General features: G+C 45.4%; 2 pseudogenes; one reads left to right on the top strand and one right to left on the bottom strand.

Moving 5' to 3' along the window:
* Positions 1–1,145: 1,145 nt before the first annotated feature.
* LOC121748051 lies at positions 1,146–2,687 on the bottom strand (annotated as a pseudogene).
* A 1,010-nt stretch (positions 2,688–3,697) lies between these two features.
* On the top strand, positions 3,698–5,897 carry LOC121746726 (annotated as a pseudogene).
* Positions 5,898–9,325: the final 3,428 nt, after the last annotated feature.

Here is a 9,325-nt window from a genome sequence, read left to right on the forward strand (position 1 = left end):
TTTCTTGGTTGGAATCATCCGGCTGTGGCAGTTCTCTCCCCCTCGGCTGGATGATTCCTTACTAAATTTGCTTCTGATTTCTTCAAACTCTTCCTCAGTAGGAATCAGCTTCCACTTGAAACGTTCCGTGCATTGCACACTCCATAGGTCAACCAAAGCATTACCACTTATTGATTGCCTTTTCCTTTTAGATTGATGGCTCTTCTTCATGTCAGCATCTGTCACTGTAGTTCTGATATGGCTTACGAGGGCCATGATGCTGCTCCTTCATGTCAGCGTCTTGGCTACCACCGCCGTTCGCTGCTGCTGGCGCCGTGACGCTGTTTCTGTCGGATCTTGCTATGTCATCATTTTGTTGGTGAAGAACTTCCTCTTGTTGCTGTTGATCTGGTGGCAGCAAACTTAGCCGCTCCAGAGTCAGATTTAGCAGTTGATGAAGCACGGAAGGATCCAAGTTGGGGGGAAGTTGCATCTGAGTTTTCCCAGTGTCTGAAATTTCTTCTGTTCTTGGAGGTTGTCGTCCTGGAATTCCTGAAGACTGGAGTGGTGCGGACATAGGTGAGTTTCAGCATCTTGCTAACTGCAGAGCCTTCTCTTCCTTTATGTTTTTCTAATAGACTTCTTTTTCTTTCTTTCTTTTTTTTTTTTTTTTTTTTTGGTAGAGACAGATCGATCCATGTGATCGAACCTGCTCTGATACCATGTTGAAAAGTAAAATGCGGAACTTTTGAAGACTACATTTTGATTGATTTGAATTTTTGTTGGATACATTGTACATCTCTATTTATAGGACTAGAGAAGTAAATGTGCCTAGGTACTAATGAACTTGGGACTCTAACATATTAATGATATATTTATTCCCTAGAGTCTCCAAAGGTACTCTTTCCCAAAATATTGATACTCTCAAATTATCTATTTCCAACAGTTACAAACTATCCAATCAACAATACAACGTGTCACCAGCCAATTATTGAGAAGTGGGGAAAACAAGAAAATGTATTTTAAAGTTTATAAAAGAGGGTACAAAGTCCATGCCACATTACATATATGAATATTTTTAAAATTAAGCTAGCTACAACTAGAAATGCAATTAATATTAATTGTGGAATTTCACCAAAATAAATAACGAAGATTATTTTTTCATTTTACTTTCTAGTTTGATTTCTCCTACGTAGAACGATAATCCAAGTGATTGCTTCCAATAATATAGCAATTCCTCCTAACGGCAATCACCACAATGTAGGTAGTTCTCCACTTTTCTTGAGGCTTCAATATGTCAAAGCCTTTGAACACATTGGTGATGCCGAGCGCAACTATCGTGTACCCGATTACGTGGTGATATATGTTCCAATATGACCTATACTTGTGGTCTTTTTCTGGTCTCAAAACTAATGCAAACATCTGCAAAACGAGCATGATTTTAAAGTCCTTGCATGTCCATTTTTTAATAAACAGGCATGGCTAATTAAAACCAACAACATTGTTATAAACGTAGTCGACCTGTAGAGTAGCTAGGGCAAATAGGGTAATGCCAATATTGCGATGGAAAGAATGTGTGATGCCTTTCGATTCACCACCAAGCTTGAGGCCTGTGCCCCAACCGGCCACCCCGATGCCATAGGCCGAAACTTGGCAAGAAACATGGAGGTAGAACCACGCCGGATTGGCTGACGGAAATACACGCAAATACCTAGCTATCACGATACCCGCCGGAAACATAAAGCCCCAGCTTATAACATTTAGCAGCCCATGGATCTGAAACCAACATTCATAATGTCATAACTCATCATTTCAATCTCACCAATTGATCTTCTAGTATTCCATATTAAAGTTAGATCATAGCCAAATATAACTTGGAAATTTACTCATTTTTTTTCATATTAAATAAACACATGACAATAATATATTGCGAAAAAAATCCCTCTATTCTGTTACTTACTTGTTTCATTTTGGAGAAATCAATTTATACTAAATTAATGCGCTAATCACACACATTTACATTATAATCAACATGTATAAAAGAAAAATAATTGAGTCGTGCATCGTCAGTAAAAACTCACATTTCTCTTTCTACTCCTCCCATTGCCACCGCCGGCTCCGGCGGAAGCCGCGGTCCCCCTCACCAAATCAAGTCTCCCTTTCGCCATCAAATTATCCGGCTCGGACGCGTGTTCGAGCGGGGTCTCCCCCTCGACGTCGCTCCCCACCTGCCACACATGGTTCACCACCGCGATCCCCTTCTCCGGAAGCACCAGCCTCGCAAACAGCGTCATCACCCCTCCACCGAACTCTGCCACCGTCTCATTCACCGCGAACCACAGAGCGTCGGTCGGTGCCGCCAGCGCGTAGTCGGAGACGTTGAACGTCTTGACCGTCATCCCGCCCCCGGCGCCCACGAAAGCGGCGAGTGCCTGAGAGCCCCTCATGCCGGAGCCCGAGGGGTTGATGGCCCACGAGATCCACCCCTTGGGCCCGGCCGGAGGGGCGACGAAGGAGAGGGAGAGGGCAGCCTGGGCCGGGTCGTAGGCCCAGTGGAGGGATGCGCCGAGGGCCGGGAGGTCGGCGCAGAAGGGGTAGGTTTTGTTGCTGGAGAATTGGTGGGAAGAGCACGGCGGCGCGGGGTGGGAGGGTGGGAGGAGGGAGAAGAGGGAGAGGAGGAGGAGAGCGGGGAGGAGTGGGGAAGCCATTGGTGGGCGGAGGAAGGCATGGTGGCGGAGTTATGTATGTATATATAGAGAGAGCGGCGGAGATGGCGATGGAGTCTAGATGATCCAAAACTTCGTCGAGGGGCGGCTATGGTGGTGGGATTTTTGTGGATGTTGGATTTTGTGTGCGTGGTGGCGAATATTTATATGCACTGAGATAGTAGTATATAGTTTAAGTAATGAAAAAAATGAATACTAAGTTTGGTCGTTATTGTATGAGGATGATGTTTTCTCGGACAAATGCGAGGTGAGCTTGCGAGCCGATGCACAAAATGAATAATGACACAAATATGTATCAACGGAGTTGTCGATAATTAGGAGAGTAGTGCCATGTTTGATATCTATGGTAAATCTATTACTATAAGATTAATATAATGCATCCATCTGAATAGTAAAACTTGATCGTTTTGTGAGAACTATTAATTATGTTTTTTTTACTATTTTTTTCTCGAAATATTTATAGAGGTAAATATACTAGTGTATAAATAGAATATTTTTAAAATTATATCATGATATTTTCTTTTTCTATTGAATAATCTTTTATGGCCAAATTTCTTTATTCTTTAATTTTTATACTCACTATATGCGTTCTTCCCTCGATCAATCTTTTATAGCCAAATTTCTTCTCGACCCTTATGTGTGTCTCCACCTATGCTCACGATCCCCTAGCCCGACTTCAAGGTGGCTAAGGGCATTAGTATCGACTACAATCTACATAGGAAGGATGTAGGTGGATAAGTCAGTAGTAGTAGTGATCACAACGACATTATGGGCCGATTCGATATGGGCATCAGTGATTTGGGGATGCGACAATAGTTCAATTTGGATTGATCCATATGTTTTTGCCCTTATTTCTAATTTCTAATTATTATATAAAAATAAAGCCATACTATTATCAGGTTATATAGGTGGTGTGCCGAAATAAATAAAATATTTATCCGTTTAAAAATAAAATACTACTGTACATTATTTATAAAACCATTAAAGTTTAAAACCCTACCACTCTCCGCCTACCAATCAAAATCTCGCCGCCTCCTCCGCTCCTCCGCCGCCGCTCTCTCTCGCAAGTTAACCACCTGAGTGGAACGACTGCTTCAGCCGATTTCAAATAAACTGCAATGCAGCTGCGCTGCTCCTCTCAAAGCGCAAATTATCCCGTCGGATTCGGAGCTACAGCCACCGCGCGCTCCCGGCGAATCAAGTGAAATCGCGTTTTATTCCTCATATCAATTCTCCTTTAGCTATCATTTTCTTCATATCAACCGCCAATTACCCTCGCAAATTTACTGTAATGGCGTCGGCTATCGGATGCTATTCTCTCAATGCTAACCATCGAGGTATCGGATGCTATTATAATTTGGATTTTCACTATGCAAAGTCACTATCATTCTCAATAATGGTGCAATCCGTATTCTGTAATTTCGACGTTGAAATCGGAAGCAAAATAACTGTTTTGGTGTGAAACTGTAGCTTTGAAGAGTATTTTTTAGATTCAAACTCCATTTTTTTGGTGCTGAAAGAAGATTCATATACTGAATCTAATGTTGTCATTTGTTGTTATTTTAGTTTTTAATTCGTACTTTGTCAACAAGTAACATTGTTTATCTTGTTTTTCCATCCTGTTTCTTTTGGCTTGTATGTATATGATCTTTGTGTTAAATATACAAAGATTAATGGTTGAACTGGAAACATAATGACATATTATACTATAAATTAATTGAAGAAAATGAAATTATGTTGGGGAAGTACTGTTCAAAGCTCAAATTGGCTTTTTAAAGGGAGATTTTGATCACTTAGATACGTTTTGCTTTCAAAGAGATATGTTATTGCTTGGTTAGGAATTCAGCTTGTGAAATGTCCCATTTAATGCCAAAAAAAACGCAAAGACACATACAATCTCCCAGAAGTTGATGCTTTTAGATGTAGTCGTGTCTTATTCAGATAGATAATGTGATTTTATCGTAGCTCTGCTTGATTTCTTTGAGGAGGAATGATGTCGCGTGGTATTGATGCCAGTTTTTACTACTATGATGCAGGAAGGATCCCAAAATGGAGCTCACCTAGAGCAGCTGTAATCCCCAATTTTCATCTTCCAATGCGTAGTTATGAAGTTAAAAACAGGTTTCCTCTTTAAATAACTTTTTCATCACAGTTATTGTACTTTTTTCGGTATAAAGATTTTATACTGATGTCAATGTTGAAGCAAGATGTGAACTTTCCATATGCAGGACTAATGTTGATGACATAAAGTCGCTTAGGTTGATCACCGCCATCAAAACACCTTATTTGCCGGATGGTAGATTCGACCTCGAGGCCTACGATGCTTCGATGAATGAGCAGATCAACGATGGTGTAGAGGGTGTGATCGTTGGAGGCACGACTGGCGAAGGCCAGCTGATGAGCTGGGATGAGCACATCATGCTCATCGGCCACACAGTGAACTGTTATGGTGGATCCATCAAAGTAATCGGCAACACAGGAAGCAACTCGACTCGGGAAGCAATCCATGCTACTGAACAGGGCTTTGCCGTTGGGATGCATGCAGCCCTTCACATCAATCCCTACTACGGTAAGACCTCCTTGGATGGTTTGATCTCTCATTTCAGTAACGTGCTTCCATGGGCCCCACGATCGTGTACAACGTGCCATCCAGGACGGGCCAAGACATTCCCCCCCATGTGATCAAGGAGATAGCAAAGAGCCCCAACTTGGCTGGTGTCAAGGAATGTGTTGGACACAGCAGAGTGGAGCATTACACGAGCAACGGGGTGGTTGTGTGGAGTGGGAACGACAATGAATGCCATGACTCGAGATGGGATTATGGGGCTACCGGAGTAATCTCAGTTGTGAGCAACTTGGTTCCTGGTCTGATGAGGGATCTGATGTTTGCCGGAAAGAACTCATCACTGAATGCAAAACTTATGCCTCTGATTGAGTGGCTTTTCGTGGAACCTAACCCCATCGGGCTAAACACAGCCCTAGCTCAGCTCGGGGTGGTGAGGCCGGTTTTCCGGTTGCCGTATGTGCCCCTTCCTTTATCCAAGAGGGTGGAGTTTGTGAACATAGTGAATCAGATTGGAAGGGAGAATTTTGTTGGGAAGAAAGATGTCAAGGTCAGGGTTCTTGATGATGATGACTTCATTCTGATTGATCGTTACTAGAGCTTTCGAGTCAGTGTGGGCCCGGCCCAAACCCGTTTGTGCCTACTGTGGTAGTCGGGCCAAGGTTTTATTGATTTTTCAACCATGTTTTGTGTTGTATGGTTTGTTGAGATTCAGTCTTGTGCTTGGATTTCATTGGTGAAGTGACACGCTATAGGAAGTGAAGGACTTCTTATTTGTCATTTATATCTTTGATATGTTTATCATACAAGCAATAAATACATCATAGATGCATTTGGTGACTATAGATTTACTTGAACAAATGAAAGAAGAAAAAAAAATAGAGTGTTTAGAGCACCCACAACCGTGCTCTTGCCAACGAGCACGGTTGTGTGCCCGGGCCCACTTTTTCTACATGCTCTTAGGCAAGAGCACAACACCCACAGCTGTGCTCTTCCGCAAAGACGAGCACAAGGGTCTCACCATTCCATTATTCAATTTAAATAAAAACATTTCCACAAAATTAAATACATTACACGTATCCGGAATAATATTACAAAATACATTAAAATTACATAATTAAAGTCCTAAAAATTAAAATTTTCATAATTAAACTCCTAAAAATTAAAAATTACATAATTAAATATTCATAAAATTAAAAAAACCCACCTGCTCGTGGCCGAATTTCGCCCACATGTGTTTGATTAGGTCTTCTTGTAGCTCAACGTTGGTTCGGGTATCGCGCATTGTGTGTCTTGTTTCGATCCTCTCACCCACCGTCGTATGCACACCATCGGTGTGGGGGATACCCTCGCGCTTGAGCTTCCGGCATTCATCCTCGTCGTAGAAGCTAGCCGCCCTCGGTCCTTCGTCGGCTATAATCATGTTGTGTAAGATAATACACATGTACATGATGTCGACGATATTTTTCACGTACCACAGCCGGCCGGGGCCTTCACAATGTTGAATTCGGGCTTGAAGGATCCCAAAGGCTCTTTCGACGTATTTCCGCGCGGACTCTTGACGCTGGCGCAAAAAGAAGCCGTCTCAGGTCTTGCGGGTTTGCTGAGCGTCTTCACGAAAAGTCGACCACCTTGGGTAGATACCATCGGCGAGATAAGTAACCATGTTGGTATACATTTCCGTTGACAGGTGAAGTCGATCGCCGATGCTACACCATTCAACCACATCATTGAAGAGAAGGTGAAGAATAGAGCACGTTCAAGTCGTTGTTGGATCCGGCAACACCGAATAATGCATGTCAAATCCATAGGCGGTAGTTGGCGACCGCTTCAAGGATAAGTGTTGGGGCCGCCGCCTTGTGGCCGCTTAAGTGTTGCACCCTCCAAGCAGTCGGGCAATTCTTCCACCTCCAATGCATGCAGTCAATGCTGCCAAGCATTCCGGGAAAGCCATGGACTGATTCGTGAAGACGAAGCAACCGTTGGCAATCATCGGTGGTGGGTGCCCGAAGGAATTCATCACCGAAAGTTGTATGAACGCCCTCGCCAAAAAATTTTAAGACAAAGGATTCCAGTGGACTCACCGACATGCAAAATACTCATCGAAGAGGTCGGCCGTTTGCCCAGTAGCGAGTTGTCGGATGGCACACGTACACTTCTGCAACGCCGAGAGACTTTGCCGACTAGCTGCATCTGGACCTGTTGGAAGAATTCAACACGGGCGGACAATGTGTTGACAATACGCATAAACGAGCGTTTTGACATGCGAAAACGACGCCTAAAGTAATCTTCAAGAAACCGCGGCGGGTCGGGCAAATAGTCGGCAACGAGCCTTTTGTGGCTCCCTCCCCGGTCACGATGGATGTAGCGGAGAGTTGATCTAGTTGGTTGAGGAAGAGGGGCGGGGGTATTCGCTGCGACATATGCTTCGTAAGCGACACGATGTTGTTCGTTGTATTCTTGTTCTTTGCGCTCCGCTTCCGCAATGAGATGTGTGAAATCCATTTGAGGTCTTGAGTGAGAGATGAAGGTGTAGATAAGTTGTATGAAAAATATGAATGAGAGGTGATTTGGATGTGAAAATGGATGATGAATGTGTGTATTTATAGATGATTTTTGGGAAAAAAATACAGAAAAATGGGCAAAAAAAACGGCCATTTTTTGGGATTGGGAAAATATTTTTATTTTTTGGTATTATTTTCGATTTTAAAAATAAAAAAATAATAATTTTCCAACGGATATGCTGTTGGCCAATCACACGCTGCCACGTCTCCTGCTCGCTGGCACAGCCGTGCTCGATGCATCGAGCAGCGCCGTGCCAGCGGCAAGAGCGCAACGATGGACAGCGGTGCCGCGCCGCTGGCACGGACGGACGAGCCCCTGCTCTCCGTTGTGCATGCTCTTATTATGTATAAATGGGCTTTCTTAGGCCATCCACAATAACCGCCCAGCGACCGCCCAGCCGAGCGCCGGCGCTGGGCGGTTCGCTGGGCGATCTATTGCAGCCGCCCAGCGGGCGATTGGAGAGAGAAACCGCGCAGCGCTAGGCGGTCGCGTGGCGCTGGGCGGTCGGCTGGGCGGTCCGTTCGGCGCTATTGCAGCGCCCGGATCGCCCAGCGCACCGCCTAGCGCGAAAATTATTTTTTTTTTTCCGAAACACTATATATACGCTCTTTGCTCGTCATTTTCATTCGCACCACTTGTTTTAACGAGTACTCTCTCTATCTTAATTTCTGTTCAAGATCAACAACGGGAAATGGATCTCAACAACGAGCCTAGTTTCGGGAGTAGCGGGTCACAAACTCCGACGATCCCTGTGGGAAGTGGATGGGGTCAGGTGCCCGGGTACTACAACATGTACCCGTGGCAGCAGATGATGCCCGGGCCCCAATGGGGGGGAGTCCGCCGGGGGGTTTCCGCCGATACCGGGGTGGGTACCCGGGATGCAGATGATGCCCGGGGAGCACCGGCGACACAGTGGACTCCGGGGGTCGTACCGGCGACACAGTGGACTCCGGGGGTCGTACCGGCTACACAGGGGACTCCGGGGGTCGTACCGGCTACACATGGGACTCCTGGGGGTCCCCGGCGACGGCGGGGGATGTCTATCGTCCCAGTTTTGATTTTTCGACTGGGTCTTCGCACACATCGACCCAAACACCCTTGGGGTTTGATAGTTTCTCCTTAGATGAGTTGGGGTTTGATACTCTCGGAGCTCCGGAGACTCTAGTTCAAGGGGGGGCAGTGCCGGGGCGTGGCGCCCCAAAGAAGAAGGGCAAGAAGAAGGTCGGCGAGTCGTCGCAGTCGGGTGAGGAGGAGGTACGGAGGAGGTGGACGGACGACGAGAACGTCGCGCTCAGCAAGGCGTGGGTGAGTGTTTGCGACGATCCTCTCGTTTCGAACGAGCAAAGGATCGTCAACATGTGGGGCAAGATAGCAGCAGCCTACCAGAGATTTTGCCCGGAGGGGAGGCCCCGCAAAGGGGAGGATTGCCGGAAGGGCTGGAACCGAATCAGGGCGGCGGTCTCCCGATTTTCGGGTTTGTACACCAACGCAC

Source organism: Salvia splendens, chromosome 9, assembly GCF_004379255.2.
Source record: "Salvia splendens isolate huo1 chromosome 9, SspV2, whole genome shotgun sequence".
NCBI classification, from domain to species: Eukaryota; Viridiplantae; Streptophyta; class Magnoliopsida; order Lamiales; family Lamiaceae; genus Salvia; species Salvia splendens.